The sequence below is a fragment of the Molothrus aeneus genome, chromosome 4 (assembly GCF_037042795.1).
Source record: "Molothrus aeneus isolate 106 chromosome 4, BPBGC_Maene_1.0, whole genome shotgun sequence".
Lineage (NCBI taxonomy): Eukaryota > Metazoa > Chordata > Aves > Passeriformes > Icteridae > Molothrus > Molothrus aeneus.
In genome coordinates, this window is record NC_089649.1 from 52,442,833 (window position 1) to 52,457,522 (window position 14,690).

Sequence of the window (14,690 nt, forward strand, 5' to 3'; positions counted from 1 at the left end):
TATTAATATTGCCATAAATTCACTGAAGTATCTAAAAGTATAAAATTAAACAGATTACATTTAAAAATTTTTGTATCATAGAGTCCTGCAGAAAAAGTAAACATTACTCTAGGAATTGCCTAGAGGGCAACTCCCTATGTAATACATGTACATGAGCTTTGAATAAAAAGATGCCTTGCTCTGGACCCAGTAAATGATAAAATAAATACTGAGGTCACCAAGAGCCATAAAACTCCAGCTCCCATCTTGTGAAGACTAAGGACAGAGGATTGAAAGGAAGTTCAAAGGCTGGACAGAGTTGTGGCAATGTGTATTATATCATTATATAATTAGAGCACTCACATATTAATTTTAATATGAACACACATATGATGTTCTCAAAGTTTTTCTTGAAAAATGTGAGCAAAGGAGGAAGATCTCTAGTAACTAATTTAGCAAATCATTTAACTGTTTTGTGTAACAGCTTTAACACTATTGAACTTGCAATTCTAATGGGAAGTTGAGTGTTTGAAAATTCCTGCTCTGCAGGAAGTAGTGATTTGAAATATTTGCTAATATGTAGGATGTTTACACATCTGACATACTTGGTTCTCAATACTTGCATTCAGCTATCTGATTTTTTTTTATCAAACCCCTCCCTCCTCTTCCTCAGTGTAGTACTGTGCCAGTACCAGTTTTGTGGAACATTTCCAGAGTTGTAACAAAATAAGACTTTTTTTATAAGTAGTGATTGTTGAATTTTTTGTAGAAGATGAGAATTACCCCTGATATATGCTGGAAAATTGTTAATACAAACATGTAGGGAACTACATTATAACTAACACATAGGCAGCTGGCTGTAAGTATTATTATGATACTTTCTAAAGGAAATTATTGAGATATTGCAACTTGCATTAAAAAATGCCCTACAGTGTGTAAAATCGAATTCATAGGTATTCAGGAGCACACTAGATAGTATCATTCCCTTCCAGTCACATGAGACTCTCTTAGTGGTACAAATACAATAATTTAATTTGATAATTATAGGCCAAATCTTGGCAGGAAAGTCACTATGATAAACTATAGATTTTGCAAGCCTTTAAATATAACCCTCCTTTCCACTGAAAATTAGTTTATCTGGTTTTGGTTTTTTGCTCCAGACTCTGTATGGACTATTTTTATCAATATAAAATATGCCTTGAATACCATGTTTGCCCAAACATTTATTCCCCAATATGACATAGATGTTTTGAAACACTCTTGACAAGCACAAAAACTATTATTCAAACAACTGCCAGTGCCTCATGTCTTAGGTGAATTTTTCAGGTTATCAGACACTGTATAAGTGTCTAAGAAAAATGATTGCAGAATATGCCATTCCTAGTATAAAGAAATATTAGTAACTTCTCAGTGAAGCTGAAGAAAATGTAAGTGACTCAGGTGAGAAATAAGCAGACACACCACTACAGGCTGAGGCATAACTGTGCAAAGCAGCTTTGCAGAGATGCTGTGGAAGAAAAGTTAATAATGAGCCAGCAGGGTATCCTTGTGACAAAGGTGGCCTACAGTGCCATGGAATGCATCAGGCAGAGAGATGCCAGCAACACTTGTGAGAAACACCTGGAGTGCTGTGTCCATGTGTGGGTTTCTGGGATGACAGAGATGTGGAATGAGGTCAGCAAAGGACCACAAAACTGAGGGAGATTGGATTCTTTTTCATAGAAAGAAAAGCCGAGAGAGTGGGAGAAGACAGAGCAGGTCTCCAGGACATTCCAGTATTTTAATAGACATTAATGAATATGATTTCTCTTAAGCAGTATAAATGGATCCTTAGTCTTTTCAAAGTAGGTGTTTTTCTGTAAATCTGATTTTTACAAAAACCTCTGTGTAAACCTGCACAAAATTTTGGAAATTGAATCAGGACATTTTTGATTGCAGCAATGTTTCTCCTTTCTAACTCCCTTAATCCAAAAAAGTTGGTTTGATTGAATGTTCTTTAAAGGACAACTAGGGCCCTGAAATTAATGGCAGCAGCAACAAAACCAACAGGTTTTCCATGTAGATGTCTGCAGGCAGAGGAGAAAATCTTGGCAAGGATCATATTCAAGTAGTGCTGCTGTCAGGGATTGCCCCTGAAAGTAATTTTTTTTCTCATTTCCAGTTGTTTTTTTGTCAGTTGCTGGCAAGTATCAGTGCCAGGAAGAACACTGTGAGAGAAAATGAAGTACTCTGACAAAATTAGAGATGGAAAAGTGCCAACATATGTCTGCTTATTGAGGATTGAGGGAACTACTGTGTTGGCACATAACAACGTAGCAGTACACTGAAAACATTTACAAAGAGAAAAAGCCAAGATAGAAAAAAATATTCTATAGGCAGTCCGCCAGTTCTTTTAATATGATTTAATTTGCTAATTGAGAAAAATGCTGGTGCAATTTACTCAGCTTGCACATGCTACTGTGTCTTACCATCCCTGCAGAACAAGAACTCTCTATTTGAACCATGTGAGTGCTATTAACTTGAAAAAAAACCTTTGCTTTCTCATTTGGATACAAAGTTTCAATATCTAATGATGAACATTCAAGATGTGTTACTTATTTAGCTGCATTTTATTGAATTTTTGCCCGAGGCTATTTCCTCTCATCTTGGCTTTCAATTTACTAGGTGACATCCAGGCATTTTGAAATCAGTGAGGACTTAATGTATCATATGCTTCCAAGTTCAGCAAAGAAAACTCCTCCTGTATTCACATATGCTTGGAACAACTGGCTGCAGAGGGTGTCTTCAGGAAAAAAAAAGGGCTCAGGTTTTCTAGTTGGGAATGAGTTTAATTGTGAGGCAGCAGTGCACCATCGTTGTGATGGAACTTCACCAGGTTTTGGACTGCAGTGGTGACAATTTGCAACAAAGAAAATTCCAGGTAGTAATGAAGAAAAAGTCTTCATCTTGAAAATTAGTCAGCCCTGGAACAGGTACCATGAAGAGGCTGTGGTATGTTCATCCTTAGTGATTTCCCAAACTTGACTCCTCTTGGGTCAGCTGTCTGTCTCTGCCCTGAGACGCGTGGGATGGTTCTGAGGTAGCCCGCACTCCGAAGAATGAGTCTGGACTCTTCACTTTTCAGTCTTCAAGCTGTTTATTATTTCTTATCTACAAAATTTTCTTTCTGCACAGCCGAGGTCTGCACAGCAAGGCAGCCACTCTGCCCCTGAGGCGGTGTCGTCTTTATATACTACAAACTACATATATCATATTTACTTTTAATTACCAATAGCTATCACCTATGTTAGACAGTGCACTTCTACTCTAAACCAATCCCCAAGTGCCAACATCACAGCAGAAAATGGAGAAAAAGAAGAAGAAGAAAGAAGAAGGATGAGACACGCCCTGATTCCTCCATCTTGTCTCCATAACCCCTATACCAAAAAACCCCAAAATCTATATTTCCACCCTGTAATACATTATTCTTGCATGATTCAAACCCGTGTGGCTCTCATGTCCTCATACACAGGTGGCAATTCGCTGGAAGGATCAAAGTCAAGCCACCAGGTGTTCTGGGCAAAATGCCAGGGTCTCCGAGCCCCCCTGAGAGGGTTTTTGGCAATTCTGGACATCCAGAGGGATGTGCTGAGTTCCCACAGACTCCTAAAAGCCCTGAGTCACCTGCTTTAACAAGATTAGGGTTGATCTGGAGAGAGCGTTGCATTAGAAGATTTCTTGCATAAAAATCTGTATTTTATCATGGTTGTATATAAAATTGTGCATTACAGATAATTTTATTATCTTTCTCTAATGTGGAAATCTACCGCCATGTTTTATTTTATTTTAATTCTAATATTAATTTTCTTACTGATTATTTTGATTATATCAGCCTTTTTTTTAAATAATGTTCCGTTGTAAATTTATTTGCTTATTCAAAGGTTCTTTTTTCTTTACTGAATATATTCTGAAAGTTTGAATCAGACAGTTTAAGAAAGGCATTTTGTAAAAGGCCTTTTCCACTATCTTTGTCACCAGGTCCCTTGTCCCACTGAGCTCTTAAACCTTTTTCTCATCATGATTCCCTAAAGAAATCTTTCATGTTACCCTTCACCTTCTTTGCCTTCATTAGGCAATGTCTTCGTGTCCCTTCCATACAGCCTGCCCCTGTGTCCAGCCACTACGGACTTTTCATGTCTCACTTCTATCAAGAGCTCCACGTTAACCATGCACAGCTTCTGCCTTGCCTGCTTGATATTTTGTCCTTTGGAATGGACCATTCTTGTTCTCTAGAAAGCTACACTTAAATGGCAACAAATAAATAATCTGGGTCCAGGTTATAAACCACTATTTGCTTTCTTTTTTTATGCAGTGATTACCCACATTTTCTAAAATTTGCTAGGCATTTTAACTACTAATCTGCCAATATAAATGTTGAGTTTTATTATGTTATAATTAATTTATCTAATTTTTCTTAGAGACTTTAGAATCTTCGGCTAAGTACTTTGAATACAGATAAATTAAGGCATTTATAAGTCCTGTGTACTAAATGTTAATAAAGCGGAAGGCATGATTGCCTCCAGAGTCATAAGTAAATATAAAATAATTCATGGGGAAACCTCACAAATTTATTTGCCCCAGCTTACTGCTTCTAAACATAGAAAATGAAACTGGTAGATGCTTGTCATGCTTGTTTTTAATAGTATTCAGTCACTCATATTCCAGTGCTTCCCCTGCCCTACAGCTCATTTCATTTTACTAAAATTTTTAATAGAATTGCTAGTTTTTAATAGTATTCAGTCACTCATATTACAGTGTTTCCCCTGCCATACAGCTAATTTTTCTTAAATTTTAGCTAATCCTTTTTTGTTTTATACCTCACAGACATGGAACACATTCATTTTTGTGACAACACTTAGCATATAGCATTGCTATTGCATATCTCCAAGTTTGCTCCTTTCTAAATAAATTAAACTCAGTTCAGTTTTTTTTTCTGAAGATGTTTTTTATTTTTGTTTTTCTGGATTACTTCTCACTATTACTACTCTCTTCTTCTTCATTTACTACCTAAAGAAGGAGTCATTCTCTTCAGGTACTGAGGCTAGAATTAAAAAGTGTTTTGTTCCTGAGGTATCACCAAAACTGAGTGTGACCAGAGAGGCTGTGCAGGCCAGGTATAGAATTGGTATTTTAGTCAAAACAGGACTGATTGTTCAGTGCTAGACAGAAAGTCTATTTGGACTGAGTTAATCAGTCGTGTTTCGAAACATGCTTAAATCCTAATGTCTCCCAGGGAGCTTACAATGACTATAGTAGAGAAAAAAATAGTAAGATGAGCATGATATTCTGCCTAGTGGAATATTAATACAAGGTGACATATTATGGGACCATAAAAAAAAAAAAAGGAAAAAAAAGGATCTCATTATTACATTTATTACATTCAGTATGGTGTTTCCTCCCTGTATGGGAAAAAGTTTTGGAATTGCATACAGCTTCTTGGAAAGGTTTTATTTGGACTCAAACATATGATTCTGCTGTTATGGTAAATAAACTTAGGACATGAGTGCAAGGAAGAGCTGGTCATATTATATTGCAATATTTGAGAGTCTCTGAAAAAGATTCTATCAATTGTAAACTCTGGGAAAGTTAAAATATCTTCCAAATTAAAGGGTGTTTGTTATACAGTTATAAGTAACAAATGAGGCTATGTTGATTATTAATATATTTATAGTAAAACAAAATTCATAGCCATTTGAGCAGAAAGAGTCTGGAGCAGAGTCTTATAAAGGAAGAATAATGAAGACTAACAAATGTCCTTACTTCCAATATTGAGATTAATAAATTTATGGAAATGGGGGGGCGGGGTTGGTGTCTCAGTAGCAGGGGCTATGCTCAGTGATTCATATAATCACTCTTATTTTGTGCAGGAGTAGTTCCATGATGGCCTCCCTGCCTTTCTCTTCATAGTCTCAGGGAAGAATTGAACATTGTCAGGCTTTTATTCCTGACACCTTGAATTCCATTAATTCCTTGTGTGTATAGGAAGAGCAGCTGAAAGGCCAGAGAAGCAGAGGACAGGACTGTTTTCCTTTGCCAGGGAATGCTTCTGATCCCACTATATGTAATAGTATAAACATACCCCATATTTCTTAATTTCTGATATATAATCATTTTTTAAAGACTAGTGTTCTCATGCTACTTATATGTATAACAGCAGTAATGTGATATATTTAATTATTATTATTTGGGAGGAGGAAGACATGTGCTTGAACATCTAGTAAAGAGAGGTAATTTAGGACTGCTTAGCATACTGAGGAGGGGATAGTCAAGTATTCATTTGATCAATGGTCCAGCCAGAGTGCCATGAACCAGTTTTAAGCTCAACTGAGGACTGAAACCGAGATAGAATTTTGCACCCTATAGACAAGATGTAAAACATTGCCTTATTGAATTTTATTGAGAATTTTTATTTTATAAAATCTCAGAGCTTGATCCATTTACTGACATTTAACACAATTTATTCTATAGGCTTTTGTATCTGTGATCATGTTTTAACTAGGGAACAGTAGTCAGCAGCACTGATTTTATCATGCAATTTTCTCCCCTTCTGTTGCCCTACCACAAAGTACAAAAACTCTAAGGAACATGGTCTGGTGTAGAACGGGTTCTCTTATCTTCCTCTGTATGTGCTGTCAGTATTTTTTTGTGTTATAATAAATTTATCCAGATTTTATCATGCGAGGTTGGCTGTCTCAGTTTTTGAAATTAACTTTAGGAATTGTAATGCTCGGTGCCATGTTGAATGCATTCAAATTTATATGCTTTATGCAAACAAATTTAGGATTTTTTAATATTTTATTATTCATTCTAGCTATGAAGCTATATCTATATGCTTATACTATTCTCTTTGTCATATTGTTATGCACAACAGCATTAAGCATTCATATGCTTTTAGGTGTACCAGGAGCTATCTCATTAAACTAATAATTAGACATTGGGGATAAATTCCTGTCTCCATGGCCTGAAGCTCCAAATTTTTATTTAAAATTATAGCAGAGATGGTTTATAGGCATCCGCTCCTTTTGTAAGTGAGAGTAGATTTGCTATAATGTACATTTTGGAGAAAAACCTAGAGTACAAAGTGATTTCTCTCACTCACTCACTGCAGCTTTTGGCAGTTGAAGATGCTGTAAATGAAAGGAAAAAGAGATAGAGAGTATTTGTGCAGACATAAGAAACTGATATAAGTAGAAAAACAAATTTGATTGGCATGCTGCACAGCATGTATAGGCATGAATACAATACGTTGCGGTTGCATGAAAAGAAAAAAGGTATTACTTTTTGCTTGCAATGATGCCTGGAGCAAGACAAGCAATAACTTATATAGCTATCATAAATACAGTGGTATTTTAACATGCAAATACCAAACAATGAAAATCTAGTGTTTTTCAGTTTAATAATGTAGAACTTTTTTTTTTATTTTTTCATGTTATTGTCTTGTGCCATATAGCAATTATTTCATTATTAGATTATTTGATTCTTTGTTTTGTAATTTAACTTGGAATCACAGTAGTTATAGACCGTGTTCTCATTTTTTTTGTGTAATTGTACAAATACTTGTAAGTACAACAAATAAACATATACGTAGTCTTACATGTACTTTCATGCATGCACACATTTTAGTAAGCCACAGCAATCAGGTGAAGTCCCAGGTGACTGGAAAAAAGGAAAATTTTGCCCTCATCTTTAAAAAGGCAGAAAGGAAGACTCTAGGAACTACCAACTTGTCCACCTCACCTCTGTGCTGGGAAGATCATGGAACAGCTCCTCCTAGTAGCTGTGCTTAAAGCACATGGAGAACAGGGAGGTGATTCAACACAGCCAGCATGCTGCACAAGTTCCTGCCGGAACAGCCCAGCAGCCTTCTATGTCAGACTGACTTCAACATTGGGAAGGGGAAGGACTACAGATGTCATTTATCTCCTCTAAAAATAAGTGTAAAGAGTTCTCTAAAGCCTTTGACATGGTCCCCTAAAACATCCTTATCTCTAAATGGAGAGAGATGGAATTGATAAGTGGACTGGTAGATGGATAGCAAACTTGCCAAATCAGTGGCAAGTGCTGTCCCTCAGGGGACTAATTTTATTTAATAACTTCATTAATGACAGAGACAAAGGGATCAATGGAACCCTCATCAAATTTGCAGATGACACCAAGCTGAGTGGTGCAGCGGACACACCTGAAAGATGGGATGCTATCCAGAGGGACTTGGACAAGCTCAAGAAGCAGGCCTGTAGAAATGTCCTCAGTTTAACTAAACCAAGTGTGAGGTGCAGCACCTGGGTCAGGACAACCCCTGGTATCAGTATAGACAAGGGGAGAAACAGATCCAGATCCTGCTGAGAAGGACTCAAGGTGCTGATGGGTGAGAGGCTGGACATGGCCCAGCCATGTGCACTCACAGCCCAGAGAGCCAAACCTGTCCTGGGCTGCATCCAGAGCAGGGCAGGGGCCAGGGAGGAGATTCTGCCCCTCTGCTCTGCTCTGATGAGACCCCACCAACCTGGAACCCTGCATCCAGTTCTGAGTTCTCAGCAGAGGAAGGACGTGGACCTGTTGGAGTGAGTCCAGAAGAGGAACACCAAGAAGATTAGAGAGATGGAATGCTTCTTCTGTGGGGAAAGGCTGAGAGAATTGGGATTATTCAGCCTGGAGAAGAGAAAGCTCTGGTGTGACCTTATTGAAGCCTTCCAATACCTTTAGAAGTCTTACAACAAACCTGAAGAAAGACTTTTTTCAAAAGTGTGTAGTGACAGGACAAGGGTAATTGGATTCAAGCTAAAAGGGGGTAGATTTAGATGAGATACTAAGAAAAAATGCTTTACTGTGAGGATCGTGAGACACTGGAATACATTGCTCAGAGGAGTTGTGAATGACCCATTCCTGAAAGTGCTTACAGGCAGTTTGAATGGATCTCTGATAAACCTGGTCTAGTGACATGTGTCCCTGTTCCTAGCAGGTGGCTTGGAAGTGGATAAGGTCCCTCCCAACCCAGGCTATTCTATGATTCTACGACTCAATGATTCTCTATGCATGTCTTAGATGTGAATACAGATGTGAACAGTATCTAGTGCACAGGTGTCTTCCACTATTTATAGTAATGATTAAAAGAATATGATCTGTATATCTGTCTGAGGATGTTTGTGAGCAAAGAGGAAATACACCTAGTATACTGGAGTCCAGAGGTTCCCAAGTCTTACATAAAATCAAAGTATTCCACATGATCTTTCTTATTTCTTGCTATGGGGCTGCAGCTGTTTACATCAAGACACACCAAATTTGTGCCACAAATTTTACTTCTGAGGATTTGCACTAAGTACATATCTGATTTTCTTCCCAATAATCATTCAAAACAACTAACACAAAAACTTAATTATTAGGTGGGGTCACTTACAGTTTTGCATGTAATCTGTTGTAGAAGCAATACTGAGAATCCATGACAATTAAACACATTGACCAACACTGAAACAAGCTGTGTGACAGAGTGGTACCCAAACAGAGTTACACAGTGACTGGATTAATCAGTGTCTCGTGTGTGTGTGGTTTGGGGTGGGTCAGGCCTTGCTTCCTGGTGAGAAAAAGCCCCATGAGGCAATCCCGTGTAGGATCCTGCCAGCTCCCCTGGAGTTCCTATCTCATGCACAGTGGAACCCTAGGGGTTGGTAGCTGTATGTGGTTTTTTTTCTAAATTTCTCCTTTTTCCCTCTTTCTTTCTTTTCCTTCTAATCCTCTTTCGTGGAATGTTTTTGGGTAACTCATAGGTTTAAAGGTTTCTAGGTTAAATGGGCTAAGATTATGTTATGTTAATGCAAAATTAATGCTAAGTAATGCTATAATAAGTGTTTGGTATTGATTTTGGTGTTGTATTTACTGCTTTGACAAAGTTCTTTAATTTCCTATATTTTTGCCAGTAAACTTTTGTGTGATTTTTACCTCTTACTTCTGGGTCAGATTGCTTCTTGCACCAGCTAGAATAAAGGAACCTCAGTTTAACTCCTGAATTTAAGTATTCCAGGGTGTTATAAATACTCATCTTGATTGTCATGACAAGCAGACATACTAATACCATGGTATGAATTCTCAGATAAAATGTATTACATGAGCTGAGAATTTTAGCAACTTTTTTCAAGTGAGGAAAATTGCTGGGGAAAAGTAATGTTGAGCATCTTTTTCTCACTATTTGCTCTTTTTATTGTGCTTTTGTCTTTTGTAAAAAGACAGAATTAATCTTGGGCATCTACAATTTTACATGGCATTTAGAAAATACACTGCTGATTTTCCATCTATTAATTAGTGGAGTGTACTTACAGAAATAGTCATAAAATAAACCCATTACTGAACAAACTATATAAGAACATTGGGGCCTAGGGCACTGCCTTTTGGATATCTTTAGAATATAGCCTTATCGTTGATAATATACCATATTAATATTAGAAGCTCTTCCCCCTGATACTCAAATTTAAATTTTCCTGGATTGGATCATTTATAAATAATGTAGATACACTCTGTAAGTCTCTTCACAGTCCATACCTCTTTTTCAGTGGATATATAGATCTCTGACTTGTTTTTGAGCTCCTTGAGGCTCCTGTTAGCCTATGTCTTTAGCCTGTATTGTGTTTTTAACATAAAAAAATTTATCATGTTATGTGGGCAAGAAATATCTGTCATTCATCTTACCAAAAGAGCTAGCAAACTTCTTTCTCACCTCCATAAACTGTACTCTTTCCAAAACTTTTGTTGTTTCCTTGCTGGAGAAACTTCTTCATCCAGTGTGCTACCCACTCAAATACACAATCACTCAAATCCAGCATATTAATTTTACATTGGCATATTTCAACTCATGAACTCTGTCACAGAGAAAAGTGGCATAGTTCGCTTCACTAAATTCAGATTTTGTGAATGGATATGCTTACAAAAATGTGTAAAAGGGACTTTGCAGTCTATTATGTTATTCAATTACCAATTGGCATCTTAATTTTTTGTTTTCAAAGGAGAAGGATGATTCTGTCAAAAATGGCAAGACTCCCTACACTTCAGCAGTTTTCCTGGAAGTTCCTTCATATGCAGCCAATTTAACACCCCTAATTTTTCTCTGATTTTGACACTTTTCAGTGCCTATGGACTATATTTTTGTCTAGCTCTATACTGAGTCTGAAGATGTTTTATGGAGAAAACAGTCTTTGCATCATTCCTTTGGAACAAATCTGAACTGGAAAACCATGAAGTTAAACTATGCTCATACCATACTATTTTTCTTGAGAAGTTGCTGAAATAACTGATTCCTAGCAGATGAAGTTTGAGCTCAGATATCTATGAATCTGAAAGGAGAAAATTCAGGTTTATATTTCTTTTCTTAATGATTCTCCCATATTAATGAGGATTATGTTCATAAAATATAAACACATTTTATGACACTCATAAAATATTTTGAGTGTCAAAGATACATAATATTTACTGTAAGACATGCATACTTTTACAGGAAAAGCAATACAGTCACCAAGAATATTTTTTTCATCTGATGTAAAAATCAACTTTGGGCTAATAACATTTTATTTGGAAATGCACTGTCTTCTAAATAAAACCACATAGTGTTTGTAAAGATAATAGGTTAGCTTTCAATTTATTACAAAATAATGCATTTCATTTTCCTACAGTTAAAAGTTAACACTATTTTAAATAGTTATTGGTTATGCAATTTCAAATTATGTTTACATTCTGGTTAGACACAACCTGATGCAAATCAAATAAAAGCGTATGATTTCTTCTTACATTTATTTAGTGCATAATTTCTTCTTATATTTATTTAGTGCATAATGCCTTTCTCTTCCTTTATTTTTAACATCTGAATCCCAAAATTAAAATATTTTGAAAAAAAAAGGAGCAATTAATGGTAAAAAAAAGACTTCCAAAATGTTGAATTTTGCAAGCCTTTTATTCTCTGTGGAATATGCAATAAAATTTTGAAGCCCATTTTAAAATCAATATTTTACACTCACTTTAAGGCACTTACATCTGGAAAATACTGATGTGATTTATGGGTCAAGTGAAGATTATTTAGGTCACTGAGGTCTGGTGATAAAATGTCAGAGTTCTTTTCATGGTCTCTACTGCTAACTCCTTTTAATAACTACAAAGAGACCTAAATCTTTCAGTTTTATTTCTTCTAATGTGCAGAAAACTACCAATTTAATTTCTAGTTTTATGGAATGATGGATAGTTCCAGCAAACAAACAAAAAATATCAGTATTTACTGACATCTAAATGTGTTACAATTTGTTTTCTCAGGCTTGAGTAGAACAGTCATGAATGCAAAAGAAAAGGACAGAATATAAAATGTGCTAACAAAAGGACAAGTTATGAGCAAGTTTAATATCAGAGATTCTCAGCTCAGTTCTTGTAGGCATACATGTCTCTTTTTCTCATCTGTCCAAGAAGGTCAGCTGAGGAGATGCAAGTTCTTGGATAGCACATGTGGAATAAAAGAAAAAATGCACAGAAGATTATAATTAATGTGGCTGTAATGGATTATATACATTTGAAATTTTCATATATTGCTCTCTCATTATTTGATGTAGAATTTAGTCTTTTTTTTTTTTTTTTTTGTAATTCAGTGCAGGCTATATAGAACTGCAACAATTTTCCAGGTCAAGAAACTTTTCATCACTCTACCAACATCCTTTCATGGATCTGTTCAGTTTAATATCCTTGCAGTTATTCAACTTCAAGTAGGGTTTTCTTTCCTTCACTAGGTGATGTGGAGTGGCTCAGTCATTATTCCCCAAGGTCAGAGTTTGCATTTTACACTGATTTTATACACTTTGCCTTGTGCTTTGAATTTTTCCTTGTTTGCCTTTTCTGATGTGACACGTATACCTTCCCTCAACAGTTTTGTCTGATACTAATTCTGTGCAATACACTTCACTAATCTATTATCCATCACAGCAGTGTGAAATAGTTTATATGGGCATAGAAATTTTTGTAATTTGAAAAAATATCTTTCTGTAAATTTCAGTGTTACCTTTTTAATAACCATACAAGTCCTAGCTTAATTTTCTAATTCTAAGAAGCGAATTTCCATTATTAAAATACTTGTACATACATAAATATTAAATAATAAAATATTGGTGATAAGAAAAATGCAATAATGATCAGAGTAAGCAAATGTTTTATAACATGAGCTCTTAAAAAAAAAAGTTATCCTATATAATCTTACTTTATATAGAAATTGCTGAACTCTCAGACTCATAAAGAAAAAGTAAAAATTCCAAGGTTAGTTCTGGAATCCTAAAATACATTCTGAGTATTATTTATACAAGATCAGGAAAATGTTTTGACAGTGAAACTATGGAAAAACAACCTTTTCAGAAACATATTAAAATTACAGACGTTTAAAGTTACTCTATTTATGACTTCTAAGAAATAAAATGTTGTTATTTACCTTTTTTTTAATTTTTTCTTTGTTTGCTTGTTGGTTTTGGTTTTTAGTGTAGCACTTTTTGCAGTTCAACTAGATTATCCTTTGCATGTAATTTTTTTACTCCTTTACATGTAATTAATTTTACATGTAATTAATTTTGATTATCCTTTACATGTAATTAATTTTACAAAACGGGGAGACAACTAGGTCAGGCATTTGCATTAAGGCATTGAGGTGCAATACCCAAATTAGGAAGTATTCTGGGCTCCCTCTATTGTCACTGCAGAGTTGCACTCTTCCAAATCCACATTCTGATCTTGCAAGGATTTTATCATCCTTCAATCTGTGGACCTTTGAAATTCTTTCCAAAGTTAGCACATCCACTTATTTTTGTGATAAAATAATTTTATCCACAGAAGGCAAATATTTGGGAAGTTAAGTTTCATGCACTAAAATCTCATTAAGAAATAGTTTGGGCAAAATGTTTGAATGTATTTTGTGGGGGAAGAAAAAAAGGCACTCCAGGGGTTTTCTTGGGTGATCTATCTTGGCTCCTATTCGGATGTATACAATTTTCCAATCTGAATGAATTTGAGAGGTTAATAACATTAAATGAGTGTGTGTCTGGAAGGAAGAGAAGAGCAATTGTAGAGTAAAAAAGTAGGGTTTTTTCTTTTTTTAAAATTTTTTGTAGCACAGACTAGTGAATCATTTGCCTCTTTTTTCTGCATTCTGAAGCAGCAGCAATTTTTGTGGTCCTAACTTTTTATGAGTTAGCCGGCGGTTGCATGTCTGGAGGCTCATTTCTTTGCTATTGCCAACATGTGAACCAAAATAAATGAAAAGGTGCTAAAAAACAACCAGAAATATGCTGTATGTTCATCTTTAGCAAGAGAAAAGGAAACTCAGAATCAGAGAATACTCAGAGGGTAGAGTCTGATTCTTCTTCTACTATGAGAGATGTATGGCTAAATTCTTCACTCCATAATAGTTTGCAGAATTTTGGTCTTTTCCAGGCACAAAAACAATTTGAATTTTGTGAACAATTAGAACTGTGGTCCTAATCTGTAGATCCTTTGCTGAATGTTCACTGAAAGTGATCTAATTTAGGTGGACATTTTAGTTCCAAGAAAGTCTATCACTTTTGTTCACCTGTGAAACATTAGTTGGCTCTGGCACAACTCCTGTGCTTTTATCTCTGCGTTGCAGCAGTAAAGTGGATTTCTGTGCATGCAGGCTTTGCTCCAGCACTGGT